This window comes from Sceloporus occidentalis, unplaced genomic scaffold (assembly GCF_023333645.1).
Source record: "Sceloporus occidentalis isolate IW3139 unplaced genomic scaffold, rSceOcc1.0.p SCAF_5, whole genome shotgun sequence".
Lineage (NCBI taxonomy): Eukaryota > Metazoa > Chordata > Lepidosauria > Squamata > Phrynosomatidae > Sceloporus > Sceloporus occidentalis.
Genome location: NW_028316985.1, coordinates 65,409,089 through 65,432,297, shown reverse-complemented (window position 1 = coordinate 65,432,297; position 23,209 = coordinate 65,409,089). Strand labels below are relative to the sequence as shown.

The following is a 23,209-nucleotide window of genomic DNA, read 5'->3' as shown; positions in this document are numbered from 1 at the left end:
AAGTAATGGGGATCGTTGGGGTAGGTCTGGGCCCAGAATATTCTGGACTGCTCCCAGAGTATTCTGGCCCATGCAGACATCACCTCAATGGAAACCAAATACCTTTCAGTAGGGGCGGAGAAGCAGCCATTCTAAATGCTGATGTACCACAACTCTCTATCCATTCCTATGCTGACAGGTGTGGATGGAAACTGAAACCTAAGGCCAGCTGGGGCATCATAGGTTCTCTACATCTGTATCTGCTTTCTCTTTTATGACCCATCATTTGAAGGAGTGATGCAATATCTATGTCTGTGACCAATCTTCTGGAAAGTTACTGGTGACCAAGTCTGACTGTTGTAGTGGAGTTAGTAGGGTAAAGCATCTTCTGCTTCTATAAAACAATGTTGTTTGCACTGCAAACAGGTTGACAGCAACTTAAAGGTCAAACTACTCATTCCCTGGTACCTTGGGAAGGACCATAGGCCTGTGATTGGACATATGTTGTTGTATATCAGCTATCCCAGAGTCAGGGTGTATCTGCTGTAGAAATAATGCAGTTTGACACCATTTTAACTGCCATGTTTCCTACAGAATTCTGGGCTTTGCAGTTTTGTGAGGCATCAACACTCTTTGGCAGCAAAGGCAAAAGACCTTATATAACTACAAATCCCAGGATTCCACAAGATGGAATTACAGGACTTAATGTTGTTGTTATCTGCCCTTGAGTCTACCCCGACTCACACTGACACTTTGGATAAAGCCCCCCAGTCCTCCATTGCTCAGGTCCTGCAAATTCATATTCGTGACTTCCCTAATCGAGTCTATTCATCTTGATTGTGGTCCTCCCCTCTTTTTACTTCCTTCCACTATTCCTAGCATTATTGTCTTTTCTAATGCGTTGTGCCTTCTCATGATGTGTCCAAAGTATTACAGTCTCAGTTTGATCATTTTGGCTTCCAGGGAGGTTTCGGCTTGATCTGTTCAAGAGCCCATTTGTTTTTGTTTTGTTTTGTTTTGGCTGTCCACAATATCCTCAGCACTCTTCTCCAGCACCACATCTCAAATGATTTGATTTTCTTCCTATCCACTTTCTTCACTATTCAACTCTCATATCCATACAGACCGATGGGGAATACAGTGGCTTGGATGATTCTAACTTCAGTGCTCAAGTTGTATATTTTTTACACTTTACTCTTTATTTCTATAGTATAGAGATACATTGAGCCCCTAATATCTTCAGGTAGGTCTGAAATTCTAGAGAGCCTTTCCCATTCCTGCTGATGGACTCAGTTTAGGGCAGTTGTTCCTTTTTACTTTGTACTTTTGTTTCCCCCATACAGTAACAAGAAAACGGGAACAGATTTTGTGTGGGAAAACAGCTAGAGGAGGAAAGGTGAAGTACCCCTCCTTAACCTATACATACATACATTGTACAAGAATCATGGATTGTCTTATGACTGGGAAATTATGAGTAGGGAATACAAATCATAATGGGTACATTCTTCAACCAAGAGAGTAAAGAAAGCTCCATCCAACTAAGGTTGCATTTGCACTGCAGAAATAATCCACCTTGACACCACTTTAACTGTCATGGCTCAGTGCCATGGAATTCTGGGAAAAGTAGTTTGTTGTGGCACCAGAGCGCTCTGATGGAGAAGGCTAAATATCTCACACAGAATTCTACAGCATTGAGCCATGGCAGTTAAAAGTGATGTGAGACTAGATTATTTCTGCAGTGCAGATGCAGCCTAGGTCTCCATTTAACTAGGGGATTTATATTAGGAATATGAAGAGATGATGATTTATATTCAGTCTTAATTTTCTGGATTTCATCTTTTTCTCTCCCTCCCTACAAATGAGAGAAAGTACTGTCATCCTCTGTTGAGACAGATAGTGTGTGAGAGAGGGTCAGTACCAGTTTTAGCACTGGGAATTCAGTGTCCCTTGTCCTAAGTTTGAAGTTAAGCAAATGTCTTTTGTACGTGTAGCTGGATCACTGACTACTGTATTGATGACACTTTCTAGCTCCAAAGCATTGACCTAGAAGTGAAGGACCTGATATCCTGCTTTCCTTCTCCGGAGAGATACTGTACCTCTCAAGATTGCACTTTAAGGCATTTATCCTGTCTCTACAAATTAGGCAATCTGCTCATTGCTACAGTTGTTTCATGAGAGAGTAATTCCTCCTCCCGTGAGGATATCATGAAACAGTGTGCAGTTTTCACTCCCTTGCCTTTATTCTTTTCTGCTGCTGTTATTTGCGGTATGTGTGTGTGTGTGGGGGGGGGGGATCTGAGTATTTACTTATTTTGCAATGGGGAGCTAGCAGAACAACATAATTTAAGACATGTTTTAAGACGGTGGCATAGTAGTTTTTAATGGAAACACTTGATGCTTGTAAACTAGAACAAATTACCTTTCCGGAACCCATCTACTATTAAAATCTGCAACATCCAAGATGGGAAATTATAAAACCAGTCAATGTTGGGGGAAAGACAGAGTATAAAGATAGTGATGATCATGATACGATGATGTCAGATCTGTTCAATTCAATTCTTACTTGATTTGTTCTCTTAGGGCTCTTCTACAGTTATTAGGAGCATAGATTTAATGGTAGACTGGATCAGATTATTGGTAAATTATATTCATAGCCAAAAATCTGTTGCTAGGTATATGAGCTACAATGTACATAAAGAATTATTGTGCTTTCCTCCTCTCAAAGGGTTTTGCCCTCCACTTTTATACAGGAATAAGAGCTAAGAAGAGCCAATGTGCATGTATGGACTGGCTCCCTCCACTGAATTAAATCATGATGACTAGGACTTCCATGTGCTCTTTAAAGTGGATGTCAAAATACAGATTGCATCATTTGAATGGTGATGTTCATTGCATGTGATGTGTTGAGAGAGGGTTGATTAATATTCTGAGTTGCTCCATAAACAACAATTTGCCAATTATTCTGCTCTTTCTAAGAAGCAAAATGGAAGGTGAATCTCTTATTGTGGTGCAAAATGCTGTTCGCTCTGTCCTTTTGATACAGGACCCTTATGTACAGTGTATTTCATGTCTGGTAATATAGCCTGCAGTGGAGAAAGCCTTTCTGAGAGAAGTCCATTAAAAGAGTACAGTGAGGATAGGTTTTTTCCTTTCTGTCCTCTTGATCTGCATGAGGACACTCTGTTTTCCAGCTGCTAATGGTACAACCTGCTTATCTTTTTTTATAAAGCAAAGACTGCTAGAAAAATCTTTTCTAAAACACACACACACACATATACACACACACTGAAACTTCTTTTTCAAGGTACTGCCGGAAAGATTTTCTTGTCTTAGGCTGTCTCTTATTTCTGATTGCAGACATGCGCCTTTTGTTTCTGTTCAGTTCACACAGGCTTTTCCATGGCAACATACTGAGATATCTTGGGATGAGGGAACAAAGAAAAAGGAAAGATTTACAGGTTGGAAATGAAGGCAGGGGCAATGGAATACTTTTGATGGAATACAATAGAGCACTATTATCAAAACCGAGGCTGGAACATTTAGCAAAGTGGGCATCTGGACACTTGCCAAAGAATATTGCTTATCCATTTGATAAACTATTGCATCCTAAACAGTTGAGTGAAATTTCAGAAGAATGGTTAAGCTCAGAGACTGCTGAGATGATGGCTGCTCTTGTTTTTGAAGGATTGTTATGAAACAGTATTTGAACGTCCTAAAAGGATAAGGCTATGAAAGGCTACTTGCTGCTTTTGATGGCTACATATTACCCTCAGTATATCTCAGGGGAAGTATATAGCAAAACCACCTCTGAGCATTCCTGGCCTAAGAAAATGCTATGAAATTCATAAGGTCACCATAAGTTAACAGATGATTTGGAGACACGTGTGTGTGCATACGCACACATAAACACATACACATAAGAGAAAATATACACCTGGAACTATTGCAGTTGAGAAGTCTTGGGAGCAGTGGTGGTCAATTTTTTACTCACTACAAAGTAAAGTTGCTTCAGTTGCACAACACTGTCATTTAGCATCACTTAAATTAATATGGGTAGTGTTGGGCAAGTCACGCTCTCTCAGCCTCAGAGAAAGGCAATGGCAAACCCTTTTCAGACAAATCTTGCCAAGAAAACCCTGTGTCAGAGTTGGTATAAGTCAGAAACAGCTTGAAGACACACACACGGAATTGATGACTCCAGCATTGGCAGAATAGCCAACTTCAGCTTTAGGATACTAGGCATTGGGTTGTTGCCCTTTCTGTTCTTTACTGTTAGGCAGCTGCTGCGTGTTTTCTCATACAAACTACATACAGTCCCCTTTGTCACTCTGGCAACTCTCAGAAGATGGGAGTGTATGAAATCTAATTTGTATAATTAGCAGATGGAAGAAATTTGCATTCGAAATAATTTTCATCAATTGGTCTGCTGTTTTTGTCTTCTTTCAATTTATGGCATGTTAGCAATAGCAGCCAATTAAACGAAGGCTGGTGAAGCAGCCATGTTTACGACTGTTGTAATGCTAGGAATAATAGTCCCATTATAGCTGGTAAATAATTCTCGTAGACAGTGCTTTTGGAAAGTAGTGTTTAGCTATCTATTCGCAATGATTAATTAAGGTGTACATTTTTTCTTCACCGATACTGATTGAGGTATTAAATATTCTTGATATCTGAAATCTTTTTGTCACCTTAGGAATAGGTTTAACGTCTATGCTATTTTTCCAATTCAAATTAATATTCTCACTAAACTGCTGATAGCTTATTTATGTGTGAGAGAGTGTGTGTGTTTGCAAAGAGTCAACATGTTCAAGGCTGGCCTTCTCCCTGCTTCCTCCTCCTCCTCCTCTTCGTCCTTCTCTAGCTGTCTGTCTGTCTGTCTCTCTCTTTCTCACTCACACACACACATTGTGTGTCCTGATAGATTCCTGATAGATTCTTTCTGTCTGAGCAGGGGAAATGATATATTCCACAGCATTACACTGCCCAGAAATTATTTTCACCCCATAAATTTTTTGTAGGGTTTTTGGGCTATGTGGCCATGTTCTAGAAGAGTTTATCCCTGATGTTTTGCCAGCATTTGTGGCTACAATATTCAGAGAATGCTGACATGGGAGAGAGTGGACTGGGCTCTACAGGCTAACAGTTACTCCAGCTCAGACATCAGAAGGACTGCCAGACCCAGAAAAACCAATAAGAGTGACACAAACAACCACCCAAAGGGAAAGTATTTTAACCATACATCACAAGAATCACAGACAGAATAGGGAAACTGGTGAAGAAACACAACCTCCATACAATTTACAAACCAACCAAGAACATCTAGCAAGTGCTGTGCTCAGTGAAAGACAGGAGAGATACTCTCATGGCTGCAGGAGTTTACTGCATACTGTGCAGCTGTGGATAAGTCTACATAGGGACCACCAAACACACATCCAAACGCAAATAAAGGAACACGAGAAACACTGCAGACTGGGTCAGTCAGAAAAAAAATCAGCAGTAGCAGAACATGTCATGAACTATCCTGGGCATAAAATGCTGTTTGAAAACACTGAAATTCTGGACAATGCCAAAAACTATCAGGTCAGAATGCACAGGGAAGCCATTGAAATTCATAAGCACCTGGACAACTTCAACACGAAAGAAGAAACCCTCATAGTAAACCTAGGGCCAAAACTGACGGCCTGGTAAAGCCAGCATCTAGCTGGCTTGAGGGTGTGGCGTTTGGACACGGCATAGCCCCAAGTCACCCAGAAGCCATGCAGGTGATTTCATACTGGTTGGCTTCCGGGTCACTTGGGAGCATGGCATTCAGATGCCACTTGCCCCAGAGCCAGTGAAAATCCAGCTGTTGAGTTGAAGGGGCAGCTTTTTTCTGCCTCAAAAAGGAGTGGACTTTTTCTGTTCCTATTTAGGGTGGAAGCTGGCTGGATTGGGGCCATGGTGGTGGTTGCCACGGCCCTGATCTGGCTCTCTCAGGGGCAGTGTTACACCGCCCCTCTGGAGCCATCTGTTTCACCCCAGAGTTTGGCTACCAGCCCTAAAAAACACCAAAATCAAGACCCAGACCATGTAAATGAAAACCACCCAGGGTGAGGGGGATTCCCAGCAGAAAATGGATCATTAAGTTAATGGACACCCTGATGTTTTGCCATTCAACAACAGAACAACACACAGATTAACATGTAAATCAGTTCCTCTAAACCAAGGGGGTCACAGTATATATATACTCCACTCACTCCTTTGTCAGCATTTTCCGAAGATGCCAGCCACAAATGCTGGTGAAATGTCAGTAATAAACTCTTCCAGAACACTGCTACATAGCCTGAAACCCAACAAAAAAAACCCCTATGGATTCTGGCTGTGAAAGCCTTCAACTTCATATATTTTGTCGATTTTCTACATGGTACTTAGCCCTTGAAGATTTATGCCTTTAAATAAATCCTTTACTTATTAAAGTCACAAGCATCACAATATGAAGCCTATTGTGTGGCCTTTTCCCACTCACGGAAAGTGACCTAAATTCCATTAGATTTCAGCTGGAGTATATCCATTAAATCATTGTGATTTGCATAAATGTTAAAGTGCTATTCAACAATTTTCAGTGGGTCTACTCTAGTTGATGATAGCAGTTGGATATAAATTACTGTAACCTTAATGATAGGGTTGTTCTCATAATAGAATGCTAAAGCCATCTTTGTACTCCTTGAGCTTCTGGCAGAAGGATGGCCTAACAGTGTAATACATAAGAATATAAATACACATACACACACATTTCCTCATTTAAATGTTTTTTTAAAATCCACACTGGGTACTTAGCTGCATTGTGTGATTCATGATATGACTTTTCTATATGAATAATTATTTGCAGTGTTATCCAGACACCAGTTTAGGTGGGGCAGGCTTTCATTCAAAAACCTTGACCCTCCAAGTATTTTAAGTGGATGTGAACAAAATGTATTTCAAAACCTGTGCAGTATTATAATGCCTAAAAACACCAAAACTAGGAAAAGAGCAACTTTTGATGTATATATGTCTGCCTCTTTATGTGAGCCTGCAAGAGCTTTATGCTTCTCTTCTACCCTTGGCATTTGCAGCTGCTATGTGTAACAGTGTTCTTTGTTCCTTTCCCAGTTTTCTCCTAAATTGCCATTAAATTCTCTCTCTCTTCTGTTAAGATGAGCTGTGGACTCAGAAACCTCTGTGCTGATGGTTTCTGAGAGCACATCATACTTCTAATATCAACAAGTAGTAGCCATTGCATCTGTTTGGTATCTACGAGCTTGCAGTCCACCCTTGGATCTATGTTCCAGGTAACTCATGCAGGTAACTTTAGCCACAGTTTTCTTCATTTCTGTCAGATATAAAAAAACACACCAGCTACTGAAGAAATAAATTCCACTTTGAAAAGGAATGGACCTTCTCAGTTCTGACAGCTGTGCTAAGAGAGAGAGAGAGAGACTGTGCCAGCCTGAAGGATTAAATACCTTGTTCCCATTACATTTAAATTGGGATCAGGATCCGGGTTAAACGGGCATGGTTCCCACTGAATCTGATTTTAGAAATCGATTCAGAAAGGGGGGGCATGCTTTTTGACCATTTTTGCTCATTTAACCCATGTCAAAAAGATGCTGGGAAAATGGAGTGTTTTTTGGGCTGAATTGATTTATTTAGAAATAAATCGATTCAGGCCAAGTGGAAACCAAGCGGATTTGAATTGGATTTGAATCTGCCCTGGTTCCCACTGGCAGCCTGGTCCTGGAAAGGGGGGCAGACAGCTGGCATGGCCCAGCCTCTCCTGGCCCCAAAATCCCCAGCCCAGTCTCCTTATTAGCTTCTTTGGCTGCTGACCAGCTTCCCTGGGCCTTTTTTTAAATTTCCCATGGCCGGGGAGACTGGAAGGAGGTCTCAGAGAAGCTGGAAGCCTTGCAACCTCCTTCCTGGCTTTCTCCCGGCTTCTCTGCGACCTCCTTCCAGCCTCCCTGGCCATGGGGAATTTAAAAAAAGGCCACAGGGAACCCGGTTGGCGGCCAAAGAAACTGGTAAGGAGGCTGCGCTGGTGATGTGGGGACCAGGAGAGACCAGAGACAGGCCGGGCAATCAAGCTGCCCCCGCCACTTGATGATTCCTGAACTGATTCCTGAAACCGGCACAAACCTAGTGGGAACTATGTTTTTTCAGAACTGTTTTCAGGAATCGGTTCAGGAAACAGATTTTCCAGTAAGTGGGAATGGGCCAAAAGTGAAACTTGTAGACTTGCTCAAAGCTAGATATAGGCTGGGCCTCCCTTATCCGGAATTCCAAAAGCCAAAATCATCCGAGGCTAAGATAAGACCTTTGCTTTGGTTCAGTGTGCACAAACTTTGTTTCATGTACAAAATTATTAAAAAATATTTTGTATAAAATTACCTTCAGACTATGTGTATATGAAATATAAAAGAATTTCATGTTTAGACTTGGGTTTCATCTCTAGGATATGTCATTATGTATATGCAAATATTCCAAAATCTGAAAAAATCCAAAAACTGAAACACTTCTGGTCCCAAGTATTTCAGATAAGGGAGACTCAACCTGTACACATATCCATACATTACACTCCTGGTGTCTTTTCTGATTCATTTTAAAAAGTAGGACCATTTGCCTGTCTTGTCAGAAGGATTCCCTCCTCTCAGGAGACCCGGAATTGCAAAAGTAAGAAATAGGTCATTTTGACATAATTGTATGAAGAAGCTCTTTTGTCTCATGAGATAACGCAAATCAATAATGGGACGGGAAGTATGTTAACATCTCCAAAACTTTCTAATCATGTTTATCCGTGTTTATAATTGGTGTACCTATTCTATTTACTTCTAGCTGCCAGCTGTACTTTCTGTACTCAGATGTTCGCTTTGCTTCTTAGGGCTGATGCTGTGCAACCTTATCAGTCCATTCTGGGAAAAAGAATACTCATAATTAGTTCCAATCTTGATTCACAAATCCAAAAAAAAAGAAAAAAAAAGAGTAGACTAGGTTTATTCTCTTTTCTTCTGTTTTCCTAGAATCAGAAGGATTCTCTTAACAAAATTCTAAGACTCAAGTGGTCTAATTAGGAACAAGATTTGTGAAGTCAAACCAAGGTGCTCTGCGCCAGCTGCTATATTACATTTTAAAAGATAGGAAGTAGTTACTGAGTGTGTGAGCAAATATACTCATAATATATAGTACATACATCTGAACTTTTGCCCCCCCCCCCTCCCCTTGCAAACAGACCTTTAAACTCTCACACTTCATTTAGGGATTCTAAAATTCTTGGAACTGTTAGTGACTCGGAATTTTTCAACCTTTATTTCAGGAAAACCTCTATAGGACCTTAACTTTTACTTAAGTAATTAGGGGGAGTAAAATACAGCTTTAGTTTCCTATTTTTGGTTCATGCATCACAAAAATAACCACAGAAGGACAGTATGAGTAAGCAGGGCTCTATCTTTGTTTACAATAGTTGGACCTCTTGTGGGAAGATGAGCAGAGAATATTCATTAGTTTTGTACTCCATCAGAATCCTAACACTCTTTGCTTATACTGCTGGCAATATTTGTGTGTTGGTCTGTTTGTAATTCTCAGCCCACATTCTTGTGCCTACAAACACAGCTTCCCATCCATACTTTCATTACTTTCACAATGGTCATGTGTCACATGTTCATATATACTTTCCTCCATGTGAACTATTATTATCTGTGTATCTAGGTGCTGCAAGGAGTGTTCCATCTATAAACACAGAATGTGTGCAAGTCAGTTTTCAACTTTGAATGGTCAATTAAGCTATGGTTTGTGGTTAACACAATCTAAATGACCTTTGGGTTTAGTTCAACCTATACTTAGGCAGCCACCCTTAGGCAAAAAGGAGCAAGTGTGGTATATTGATTTTGAGTGCTGGTGTAGGACTCAAAAACCTCAGGATTTGAATTCTCACCCAGCCATGGAAACTTACTGTGTAACCTTGAGCGGATCAGACTCTTAGCCTGAGAGGAATTGTAGAATCATAGAGCTGGAAAGAGCCACATGGGACACCAAACCCACCTCCTCTGCTCAATGCAGGATCTCCAACTAGTGCATCCCCAGCAGGTAGCTCTCCAGTCTCTGGAGCTTATCGCACGGGGCTCTAGGAACGCAGCTAGCACAGAACGAAAGGGGGCGGGAAGGGAACAGAATGGGGAAAGGATGCCAGAACGCTGCTGATGCCACCGGAAGTCCTCATTCCATTCCGTCCCGTTTCCCATCCGTCCCAGAGGTGGCGACTTTCAAGAATTGTTCTGAACAGTTCTTGAAAATAGCCTCCTCTGGGACAGATGGGGAACAGAACAGGGACTTCCAGTGTTTCAGCGTGTGGTAAAATGCGACCTTTCCCCATTCTGTTCCCTTCCCGCCTCCTTTCCTTCCGTGCTAGCTGCATGCTTAGAGCCTCGTGCGATAAGCTCCTCTAACTGAAGACATACAGAGAAAGAGACCCCATTTTCTCTCTAGCAAATGACTCCACTGCCAAACTGTTCTTGCCATCAAGAAGTTCCTTCTAATGTTCAATAGACATCTATACTCCTTTAATGTAAAACCATTAGACCTGGTCTTTCCCTCTGAAATAGCAGACAACAAGCCTGCACGCTTAACTCTGTGACAGCCTTTGAGGTATTAAAACAGTGCCATTATGCCACCCCTCAGTCTTCTCTTGACCAGCTCCTTCCAGTGTTCCTCATATGTTTTGTTTTCAAATCTCATCTTGATTGTCCTTCTCTAAACTTTCTCTAACTTGTCTATTTCATTCATGTTGACCAGATGTCATAACAAGAAAGAAAGACAGGACACCAGAAAATGTAGGCCATTAAAGAAAAACGTAGGATATTACAAAATAAGAACTAAAAATGTTAGTATAAATATAAATTTGGCAAACTACTGTAGGGTTGTTTGAAGCCTCTTTGAGTCCTGTCCCCACTCCTAATATCACACCAGCTAGATACTGGAGTTTACCGAATTAAAATTGGAATGGCCCATAAGCGTTCTTAAAGGGACCATTCCTGGAACGGGAGGTGGTGGGGAACGCTGTATATTGCACAGCAGGAACACTGCCGCCGCTTTCTCAAGTGTTCTTGAAAATCAGCACTCTGGATCACTTCCAGAACAGAATGGGAACACTCGGCGGTGGCAGCAGCATTCCCGCTGTGCGATATACAGCGTTCTCCACTGCCTCCTGTTCCAGGAATGGTCCCTTTAAGAACACTTAAGGGGCGTTCCAGCTTTAATGAGGTAAACTTCACTGTTTGCTAACTTTGCTAGGAGCTATTTAGGTTTAAAAAAACTCCAGACAGCCCCAGACCAAGAGAGAGAGAGAGAGAGAGAGAGAAAAGAAATCCCTACCATTGTGCGGTAGTTTGAAGTCTCTCTCCTCAACTCTTGGCCCCTCTTCGTTCCATAAGCACCATTTACAGTGCACACACTCATCGCTGTCTAATGCCTCCATACTGTGCCCTTTTGAGCTCTGGCATGCCTGCACAGCTGCAATTGTAACAGCAGCCTCTACAGTAGTGATGGTGAACCTTTTAGGGACTGACTTCCCAAACTAAAAGGCCTTCCAACACAGGGTGTTACCCGGTGCCGGGAGCAAGACTTCTGCCCTCTGGGGGTGGGACTTCTGGGGCAGGGCCTTTTCCTTCTCAGGCGGGGGGATGAGGAGGAACAGGCATGCACCTCTTCCTCCTCCTCTCCCTGTGCCGTTCCCAGCCTTCAGCTTCCTCCAAAGAGGCAAGTGGAGGACAGGAAGGGTTGGGAAGGAGTAGGAACAGGCACGTGCCTCTTCCCCCCCATCTTCCCGTACCATTACTGGCCTTCAGCTTCCTCTGAAGTGGCAAGCGGAGGCTGGGAAGGGTCAGAAAGGAAGAGGAACAGGCACATGCCTCTTCCTCCTCCTCTCCCCATCCCATTCCTGGCCTTTAGCTGCCTCCGAAGATGCAGTTGGAGGCTGGAAAGGTTAGGAAAGGAGGAGGAACAGGCACACACCTCTTCCTCCTCCTCTCCCCGTGCCATTCTCGGCCTTTAGCTGCTTCCGAAGAGGCAACTGGAGGCCAGAAAGGAGGGGGAACAGGTGCACACCTCTTCTTCCTCCTCCCCCCACCACATGCCTGGGGAAATGGTGTTATGTGCCAACTCTGGCATGCATGTCATAGGTTATCCATCACGGCTCTACAGTAACAAGGAGGAATTGGGGATCTTCTACTTTGGCTGGTTCAAAAGACTGAATGTTGGACTTGTTGGGATTTTTCCTGGGTCTCCTGTCAGAATGTTAAAATGTAGGACATGCATGGGAAAAGGAGGGTGTCTGGTCACTCTGATTTCATTCTTAAAATGAAGTGCTCTGAACTGAACACAGTACTCCAAACGTGTACTCAGAATATAGCAGGACTATTGCTTCCCTTGACTTAGAAACTATGGTTATATTGATGCAGGCTAAAAAAGTATTTTCCTTCTTTGCTGCAGCATTGCACTAGGATGTGATAGCACACTCCAAATAAAATTTGCCATGAAAACCCTCTGATAGGGTCTCCCTAAGTTAGAATTAGCTTGAAGGCACACAACAACAACAACAACAACAACAAGAACAACAGCTACTGCTATTACTACCACTGTGTTTTTTGGTGGAGGTTGTTCCTTATTTTCCTGACCATACTGTCCTATTTTGCTTGCTTATGGTTACATGACTTAAGCAATATTATATCCCAAAGTTAGAAAAATAGAAAACCTTCCACTTACCATTAGAACTATAGTAATAAATCTGTTAGCATGGGTGGCTGCTAAAATCAGCACGTTCCAGAAGGCAGCATTTGTTGTTAACTGTCCTTGACTTCAACTCATGGTGACTCCATGAATGAGACACCTCCAAAACCACTTGTGCTCAATGACTCTGTTCAGGTCTTTCAGGCTCAGAGCCATTGTCTCTTTGATTGAATCTATCTACCTAATATATGGCCTTTCTCTCTTTCTACTGCCTTCCACCTTTCCTAACATTCTTGTCTTTTGCAGTGAGTTGTGTCCTCTTATGATGCGGCCAAAGTATGACAAACTCAGTTTGGTCATCTCGACTTCTAGGGAGAACTCAGGCCTGATCTTCTGTAACGCCCCCCCCCCTTTTTTTTTTAAACTTTCTGGCTATCCATGATATTCTTAAAATTCTTAAAGATGAACATGGAGGTGAGCTAGGTCTTGTTTGGAATGATAGCACAAAGGAAGTAAAAGCTTTGAAAGGAAATCTGTTTGGCCTAAATAAAGTAGTACTACACACTGTAATTTGCAGAGCTTCAAATGTTATGGTGTTTATGGCCTTGGCCCCACAAAAATAGTCAACCATCACATTTACTGTATATACTCATGTATAAGTCCAGAAATTTAGGTCAAAACATTGACCCCAAAAACCTCAGTCGACTTATCCATGGATTAATGTAAGTACTGTATCTTAATTCTTATTTAAAAGAAGGAACTATCTCCTGGTGAAAAGCAAGAGTATAATATGTCTAGGAAGCACCGACCCTCTCTACTCTCTCGCATCCATCTAGTCTTAAGAGTAAGCACAAAGAGTTATGTCTGCTGGAATTTTGTAAGTTCTTTGACATTGTTTTGCTTTGCTTCATCCTTTAGATCTTTGCTATATGCTCCTAGGTTTTACCCTCAATTTATCCACATGTCAACTTATAGTCGAATATATACATACAATTAAAAAAAAACCATTAATGGCGCCTTACAGACGGGCCTAAGTGGCGCCGTCGTTGCACCAGGAATACACGCGAGGGGCGGCGCTTCCGGACGCGCCTTGCCCCTCGGGCGTATTCCGTACGGCAAGATGGCGGTGCCCTATACAGATGGGCGTGGCCATCTTGACGTAATGGACGCACAGCGTCCGGACGTCTAAACCCGGAAGAGATGTCACGAGTGCGTGCTTTGGCACTTGCGATGTCTCTTCCGGGTTGCCGAAAGGAGCGCGATTTTCGCGCTCCTTTTTTACAGCGCGGGGGAGTCGCGCGGTTTGGCTGCAGCGGCTTCCCCGCACTGCAACTGGCAGAGGCCCAAGACCGCCCCTTTTGGGCGGTCTGTAACGGGCCAATGTTATCATTTCTCAGAAGTAATTAAAATAAATACATTTATAACTGTTAGGATTTTTTAAACCATCCTGAAAGCTATAGTTTGTTATACTGTGGTACTGAACATACTCGTCTTATACTTTTCCCTCGTTGTCTCTTCAAGAAATATAAGTAAGCATATGCGAATACATGAACCATGGTATATTCCTTCTCCACCATTTAGTTAGCCATTCCCTCCAACTATAAAGGCAATTTGAAAAGTTGCAGTTAATGCTAAATTTAACTGAATTTAAGTTATATCTCAATTAAAGCTTTAATTCTATTTAATATCAATATTTGGGGGAAAAGAAACAAGCACAACCATCTAGTCATTAGCTACTTCTAAACTTTTTTGTTAGGTTATACTAGAGTAACTCAGTGAATCAATATGATTTACATATGTGTTGATTTGCCATTCAGTAAATGATCCAGTAGTTCTACTGTAGTTAGGGTTAGCCATTGAGTTTAGACTTTGATTATTTTGAATTTCAAGAACTAGATAATCACAGTTCCAAAAATGAACATTTTATTTCTTGAATTCTTCAATTTTCCTCTCATTCTTTAATTGGAGTATTTCCTAATATCCTGCGGCTTTGCGTAAAAATTATCCCATATTTATTTTTATACTGCTTGTGGCTGAAACCACAACTGTTTTTTCTATGGAAAGCACTCTTTGTGATTACATTTTATCCAAATCAAGCTCATTTTGGATATTTGATATCATCTGTGTGCGATGTAACACCTCTTTTCCCTATCAAGCTCAGGTTAAAAGTAGATTTGTAAAATAAAAAAGCAGTTATGCCTCAAGCAGACAATTGCAGCTCTACCTGCTTATGATGTTGAATCTGAGATTGATGTAGGATTATCTTTTTTTAAAAACAATGCTTTGGATTTTGTCCCTTAATAGTAATAAAAAAGGAGAGATTTTTTACAGTATTTTTCTGACTTTCGTTTGTTAGATGTGTGCTTGTTGTAATTGTTTTTTCAGTAAACCAAGTTGTAGCTAATTCTCCTTTTTAGTGAACTACTGAAGCAATGTTTTTAGTTACAGGCTGTTTTAGAATATCCTAGCTATTTATATGTAAATAAGCAAGCCTTTTGTAATTGGTCCAAGAAGAGGCTGGTAGCAGCCCAGTAATCTAATCTAAATTGTACCTTTTTGCCTTCCTTATCCATTCATAATGGCATTTGAGGGCAAACAGTTTGATCCTCCTGTCAACATTACTTTGCTTTGCAATAATAGAAAAAGAAGGAAACTTTGTTTTAAGGATTAAATTCAGTGTCCTCCCTACTCCACCTCCCCCCGCACCCTGTATCCAGCATCTGCTGAGAGTAGACATGACACAGTACTTGAATAGGGAGCAAGAAGACACAATTAGCTTTCAAATGCTATGGGGAAAATGCAAATGGTTTCATTCTGAAACATTGAGGTGAAAAATGAGAAATAAGTGACAACAGGACAGAATCTAATTGGATGCTGTGCTCTTGCATCTCTTTGCTTCCAAGGGGTGTACGATGTAATACATTTCATTTCTGATTTTATAAAAGTAAAATTTTCAAAGTGGGCTTAATTAAACTGGAAGCCACCCACTGGGTTTGTATCAAGCATTAGAGCTCAACAGTTAGATTTCAAATGGAACTTGGAAGTGCCACATAACAAGTCATCATGTTGTGTCTTTAACACAGTACAATTTGGGGCAACAAGGGTATTGCAGTTTTTCTTTTTTCCATGTAAGGTAGTCTCTCAGATGTACTTCCCCTACCACAGGTTTTCTTGAAGCCTGTATGTGTTCCAGGAAGTGTACAGAAACATTAATGATGTACTTTTCCTCTGTAGATCTCTAACTGTACATACAGTCAATCCTCCATATCCATGGATTTTTTTAATCCACAAATTCAGCATTCATGGCTTGAAAATATTTTTTTAAAAAAAATATAAATTCCAAAAGCAAACCTTGATTTTGCCATTTTGTATATGGAACACTATTTTACTATGTCGTTGTATTTAATGGGACTGGATCATCCACAGATTTTGGTATCCATGGGGGTCCTGGAATCAAACCCCAGCAGATACCAAGGGCCTACTGTTGTACCATTGAGCACTAGAGTGCTAGAACACTCTAGCTATACGTGTGTAACATGGTATTAATTGCTCAAAATATTCTGAAGGAGGGTCCCAAGGAGACTACATTGAATTTTGTACATGTGGTTATTTCAGATCTGATTTTACTTTATTACTCGGGCTAAGTTAGAATCTATATTTGAATTCTTCAGCCAATATATTGCATAAGCCATGTACTGAAGGTGCATATCCATACATTTCTATTAAGGACAGTTGGAATTATATGCACCGTTGTTGTTGTGTGACTTTAAATCATTGATTTATGATAACCCTAAGGCAAAGCTATCACAGAGAGGTTTTGGCAAAATTTGTTCAGAAGGGGTTTGCCATTGCCATCCTCTGAGGCTGAGAGAATGTGATTTTCCCAAGTGGGTTTCCAGGGCCAATGAGGAGTTTGAACTCTGGTCTCCAAAGTTGTAGTCCAACACTCAAGCAAAACTGACTCTTATTTCAAAATGAATTCCATTTAATTCGGTGGGACTGTGCTGAAACTAAATTTACATAGGATCAGGCTGGTCATGCTGTTTTATACTAAAGAAAAGAACATTGTGTTTTCTGAAGAAAATAGTGTGCCTACTGGTGCCTTCATTTATGATCATTGGTTTTTCATGACCATGAGAAAATATGTATATACATATGGCCTCTTATTAACATTTATGTTTGTAAATGATGTATGCTTGATTGCTGCCCAAAGCAAGCAACCTATATTCGGTAGTTACTCTAAACTGCATTTTGTGAGAAATTTGGAGAGGGAATGAATAATTTTACTCTGTGGATGGATGCTTATGTTTTTTTGTTTTGTTTTGTTTCGTTTCCTTAATACATCTCTACTTCTGTTGTACATCTGGCTGCACAATATTTTAAAAGATACAAAACAACTCATTCTGTGTGCGTTGTGTCTCATGAAATTTTCATGAGTTCCAGAAAGTTAGTGAATGTTTATAGTGTCTGGACAGTAATGATGAATGAAGTATTCATGAAGAGCCACTCTTTTTTCTTCTTTCTTTCTTTCTTTTGCAGCATGACTAAAATCTCCTGATTAGTTGTGGAAATTTTTACACAGAGATTTGACAAATGGTGTCAGAGCCATCTTCTGGAGCTGGAGATGTTGCATTGTGGCTTACTACAAAATGTATGCCATGAAACTTGGACTGAAGAATGAACATGCCTGGTGTATCTTGTTCTGCCTGTGGTCTCAGAAGTACTCTTTGGCACCCTCCTTTGGAGGACATGTATATGATAATTGATAATTATAGATAGAGAGTTTGGTAAACAGACAGACAGACAGAAAGACAGACAGTGATTTCTCTCATAATACAAGTTTCTTCTTGTTCAGGAAATTCTAGCAAATTTCAGGTGATCCACCTGTGCTCTGATACTGATTAACTAGTTCATAATTCCAAAGCAAATATTCCTACCCAATTGTTTTGCAAAAGAGGCTTTGCATATTTTATCATCCCCTGGTCTGCACATGTAGATCCTAGAGCTGCCTGCAAATTGCAATCTAACCTCACGCAGCCTTGGGGTATAATTTCAAAAGCCATATATTCCCCACCCTCCCCATACTCAGCAGTTTTTTGTGTAGGGAAGGGAGGAGAAAAACAAAAGGAGGGTTGTCCAGTCTGTTATTGGCGCTGGCCAAGGCTTCACTCTACATCAACATGTGGACCCTGGCAGTTTATCCCCAAGGCAGAATTATCATAAACAATTTAAATATGATAATGGATGTCTCATGGATTAAGCAGGAAATTTGCAAAAACTAACTGGAATAAAACTGATTTGTCAGTCTATCTAAATGTGGGCAGATTCATGCAGCTTATGTAACATTTTTGGGAGGCCTTGGGCATTATGTCTGGCATCCTGTTAGTGACATACACAAGCTTATGGGACAACTAGGAATGCTGACAGTGCAAATGCAATGCCTTCACCCTTAAAAAAATTGCAGCTTCTCAGTCCTTCAGGCTTCCACTTGCCATCTATAGGACTAGAAAACAGGAAGGACATACCTTGATGCCAGCAAATATTACAAATGACTAGGGCCTTCTGGAGGTTTTTCTTTCTTTCTGGAGATGGGATGTGATCATGATAATTTCTGCTTGAAACACCACAGGAATTATAGATTTTTTATTTTAATTTTGTTTTAGTATGAGACCATTTGAAACATCTTCAAAGTGGAACAAACAAAGTGGAACAAACAAAATGGAAAACCCACTTAAGATCTGCAAGTGTTTAATAGTATCATCTTTTTCTGTACAGTATTTTTAACATAGAATCAAAGAATCATAGCTGGAAGAGACCCCAAGTGCCATCCAGTCCAGCCTCCTGCCATGCAGTAATACAGGATCAAAAAACCCCTGACAGATGGTCATCCAGCCACAGTCTAAAAACCTCCAAAGGAGGAGACTTTTGTGGAGGTTTCCCCCTATATCTCTTCATTCAGTGCACAAGCTTTTCAACAGTTTAGTGTCATCAGAATGAAATGTACTCATTTTAAGCTAGGTTTGTAAATGACTTGAAGATACACAACAACAACAATAAACCTAATACACTATTTTATAATGAGATATTGTAATGTAGAGCTCAGGATTCTTGGTATCTTATGGTGTATATTTTGGAATTCCTATAACAGCAATTCCAGTAATAGGACATTTCACATAGCTGTTCATAACTTTTTTCAGTACTTGCAATGCTGTCATTGAGGATTTTTTTATAAAAGTGGAGAATTGTTAAAAAATGATTTTGTCAGGAAACTTTATGAGCTTGTTAACAGAAGACACTGTGTTTTCAATACAGACTCCCTTTAGTTTGTACAACATACATAGCCATTATATATACTTCAGTTACTTTGAAGCGTACAGAAAGAAAGGTCTGAAACAGCATAGTGAAAGAATGCAATCTTACTGAGATGAGTATGTCCAGAGCTCAGGAAATGATGCAGGTTTCATTTTGACTACCTATTTTAATGCTGTTTGTCATTATAGATAAGATCCTTTATCCAACATATCAGAATTGCTTTCCATTTTACTGTTGCAGAGTAATGGTATAAGACCACTTTACACCACTGAAATAAATTTGCAGAACAATTCATGATGGCCCTATCTTAGCTATACCTTGATGATTTCATTCTGTTCCAGCATTTCTGGCCTTTAAAAAAAAAAACACCTAAATGAAATATCCTGAAAAGAAGGCTCATGGGGACGGAGGGGGGGGGGAACCATTCCTCACTTAGTGTGCGTTCTTAAAGAGAAGACAGTGTGGAAAAAGGAGTGCTCCAATACCAGAGGTTTTCATTGTATTAAAAATCAATCAATCAATCAATCAATCAATCAATCAAAACCATCTCCCAAGCTTTTGCCACAGAGTGAGAGCAACAGTGGGTCCATTTAGAGGTATCCAATATTGTAGAACTCAGAAAGGAATTTGCACTTCTTCCTATTACCCTGGGGTGTTGTCATGGGACCAGAAAATAGCAGCCTTACTGTGTCTCCCCCACCCCCTTTTTTTTTTTTGTAGATAGAAGACTGCTTCATCAGATGTAAGGAAACTATATCTGGATCTGAATACTCCATTAATGTATAGTTTTCCCAAAATAATAAATGAATGAGAATCATCAACCTTTCAAATGTTGCTGGACTGCAGTTCTCAATATACTGAACCATTGTCTGTGTTGACTGGGGCTGATTGCAGTTGAACAACATCTAGAGTGGATGAAGACCACTGCTAGTCTTCATCCACTTTTATCATAGGTTCCATAAACCTAAATCTTATTCTAAGTCCAAAATCAAGTAGAGCCAGTTGGAATTATCTATACGATGACTCAACAACTGATGCAAAGGGTCTACTCTAGTTTAGACTAGCCAACAGGATTCTAGTCACTGAATGATACTTATCCTCTGAAGAACTTTCTGATAATATGAGCTGTTCAACAGTAGAATATGCTGCCGTGGAGTGTCTGGAGTCTCCTTTGGACTCCTTTTAAACAGAGGCTGGATGGTTATCTGTCAGGAGTGCTTTGATTGTGTATTCTTGGCAGAAGGTTAAACTGGATGACCCTTGGTGTCTCTTCCAACTCTATGATTCTTTTATTCTAGGAAAAGATGATGGGGCTTTTGTACTTTTAGTGCATCTGTAAAGTAGCTGTAATGCATTAGCAGAAGATGGTTACTTTGCATAAACCAATCAAATGGTTTAGTAGCAAAGGTAATTCTGAAAGGTCTAGATTGTGATGATGATGATGATGATGATGATGATGATGACGACAACAGCAACAATGTTTATTTATAATGCACTTTTCACCAAAGGGTAGAAAATCAAAGTACACAATCAAGGATGAGGACAACAAAACATAACATACAAATACATAAAATTAAATCTCCAATATCCCACCAGTCACTATCCACTTCAGAAATCTCGGGCACAGCTCAGCAGCTTAATCTGGAGAATCAAAGAACAAGGTCTTGTTAGGAAATGACATGTATGTGACCACAAGATAGAGCTGTAGCGGAACCTATTACAGTTCCAGTGGAAGTTAACACTTGCATTATGGAATGTTGATGCTGCCAGTCCTTCTGAGAGAGAGTGTCAGTTATGACAGTTGGTGTAAGAGTAACTGCCTCTCTGTTTTGTTGTTATGGTTGTTTGGTTGGCAAAGTATTTTATTTATTAAAGTAACTTATTTATTAAAGCCCTCATGTAGAGTGAAAGCTTGAAGGGCTCTTGTCGTTATTTCTCAAGCCGTGAGCTCAAGGCCGTTTGCAGTGGTGAAGGAATATTTTCCTTCTTGGCCTGAATACCTTTGCAGTCATCGCTTCAGATTCCTTCGCCCTGGCGTCCTGTCGACGTGGTTCAATTCTGCAGGTGGTCGTGGTGGACACAGCACATCTTTCTACACCCAAACAGGTCTTCCTCTCTGGAGGTCCAAACACTGCACCACAGATGTGGAGCCAGATCTTGAAAAACTTGGAGCTTTAAAGTTTATTGCATTGGCTTTGCTCCCACGATAGACACGGGATGTAACTTTAAAAAGGCGAATTTTATCATATTTCCCCATCACCCGTTTGCCCGTTTGCAATCCAGGCTTCTGGAGCATCTTTTGAAGAATGGTAAAAAGATATGGGAGGAGCCCGTAGAAACCCACATTACTCCTAGCGATGGGGAAATGCAATAAGATCTGCTTTCTAAAAGTTCCATCCCGCATCTTTTATGGGAGCAAAGCAAATGTAGCCCACTTCCTTGACAGAGCTGTGCATCTCAATGGAATAGATAATAATCCTAAATAGTATGACCATGCTAGCCAAACTGTCAGATACTGGGGAAGGTTACAGTGCATAGTCTTAAATACCACAATAAAAGTTTGAAACAGGCCCTAGTTGAATCTAGTAATCAGTGAAGGAATCTATGGGGAAAAGAGACACATGAATATTTAAGAAGATTTCAAGCAATCTGGACAGGGCTGTTCCGGATTAAAACTAGAGGTTCTCAAGGTATAAGAGATTCCCAGAGGTTCTCAAGGTATAAGTGTGGCCCTCGGACCTGTTACTAGTGTCCATCCCTGGTTATAACAAGCAAAATCTCTGGAACTCCATACACTGAAAGACTCTGGGGCTTCGTACACTGGCAGTAGGTCCAACAGGATTAATCAGTGGAAGCTGCACACATATTCAGTCTGTTTTCTCTTACCAAAATAGGAAATTTAGAGTTGCAGATGTAGCGGACATCCAATTATATTCTTGCTTGTTTTGCTTATTGTAGTAGCCAAGGAATGATCTGAAATGAACTGTGATATAAATATGGTAACACTGCCACCATTAGACTTGGTGTGTTGGTTGCCTCCATTGCCCTACACTTCTCATGCCCTGCCCTATGAGGCCCCTTGCTGCTCTGAAAAGCTAAAAGCTTTCTCCAGAGCCAGCCTTTCCATCTACAGCATGTTGGGCTGTGGTTGGCACAGCTGCCATCGTCACCATGATTTCCCCCACTCCTTCTAATGTCCAGGGAGTAAACTGCTTCTGTTGCCTCTTTGCCTTTCTTATACTAGGGAAGCTCTCTGGCTTAGCATGGCATAGCAGGGCAATGGCGGCCTGTGGCTCTGATTTAGAGGCAGTACCTCTGCCTGTGCGACTGAAACATACAGTGAGTGCAACACTGAGATGGAGTATTAGAGCTTGGAAAGGAAGTTTCTGCACACCTTGGTGTGCTTGGCAGGTCTTACTCGGCTAGCCACACACTTTCCCTTTCTGGAGACATTATTCTTGTTGGCAGCTGCTAATTGCCTTTGGACATTGCCAAACAGAGGAGGTCAGCAGAAAGGGTGTAGCATAGCTGGGTAAAGATTCCCATGAGCTGAGATCAGTAGAAAGTAGCACTTCCATAAGGATCTTTCAGGTGGGAGGGATATGTGAAAATGGGGCTTGGATTTGTGCTTCAGGCAGCAGGAGAACTGGGGCTGCCCCCCATTCAACAGCTTTTTTCAGCAGCTCAGCTCCTGACAAAAATTGCATTTAGGTATCATTAGTGAAGAACAGAACATACTGTGACCTTGAAGACTGCATTCCTCAGAATGAAAGCAAGATTTAGAAGGTAATAAGAAAGTATTTGGAAGTTGTATTGCAATTCTATCATCTGCAATCTACTACTAAGAAAAATGATAATTGGTACAGATACTTTGAATCCTACAACAGAGACAAAACACACACTGGGATTCTGTTGTCTCTGACAGGTTTGTGTGAATTTGGTCAGTGAGTTATCAAAATTACATCTCTATTGGACTTTTATCTAATGTATAACACAGTCATTTTCTGGAAGATTTAACCTTTACATTGTATAGCTTCTAATTTTAGCTCATGAGCAATAATTTCTTGGGCTCTTAAATGATCTTTCCCTACATTTGAGTATCCTGCCTGTCAAGACATTATGTTAAAGGGTATCTGTCATCCAATAGCCAACATGAAGAGTTAGAAACATTCTCTTGGCTGTA

The 23,209-nt window shown here is 40.8% G+C and overlaps 1 protein-coding gene across 3 annotated transcripts in view; it reads left to right on the top strand.

Moving 5' to 3' along the window:
* The window catches only part of IMMP2L (inner mitochondrial membrane peptidase subunit 2), a 625,477-nt gene that overhangs the window by 354,232 nt on the left and 248,036 nt on the right, over positions 1 to 23,209 (top strand). The gene's annotated exons all lie outside the window — the stretch shown is intronic.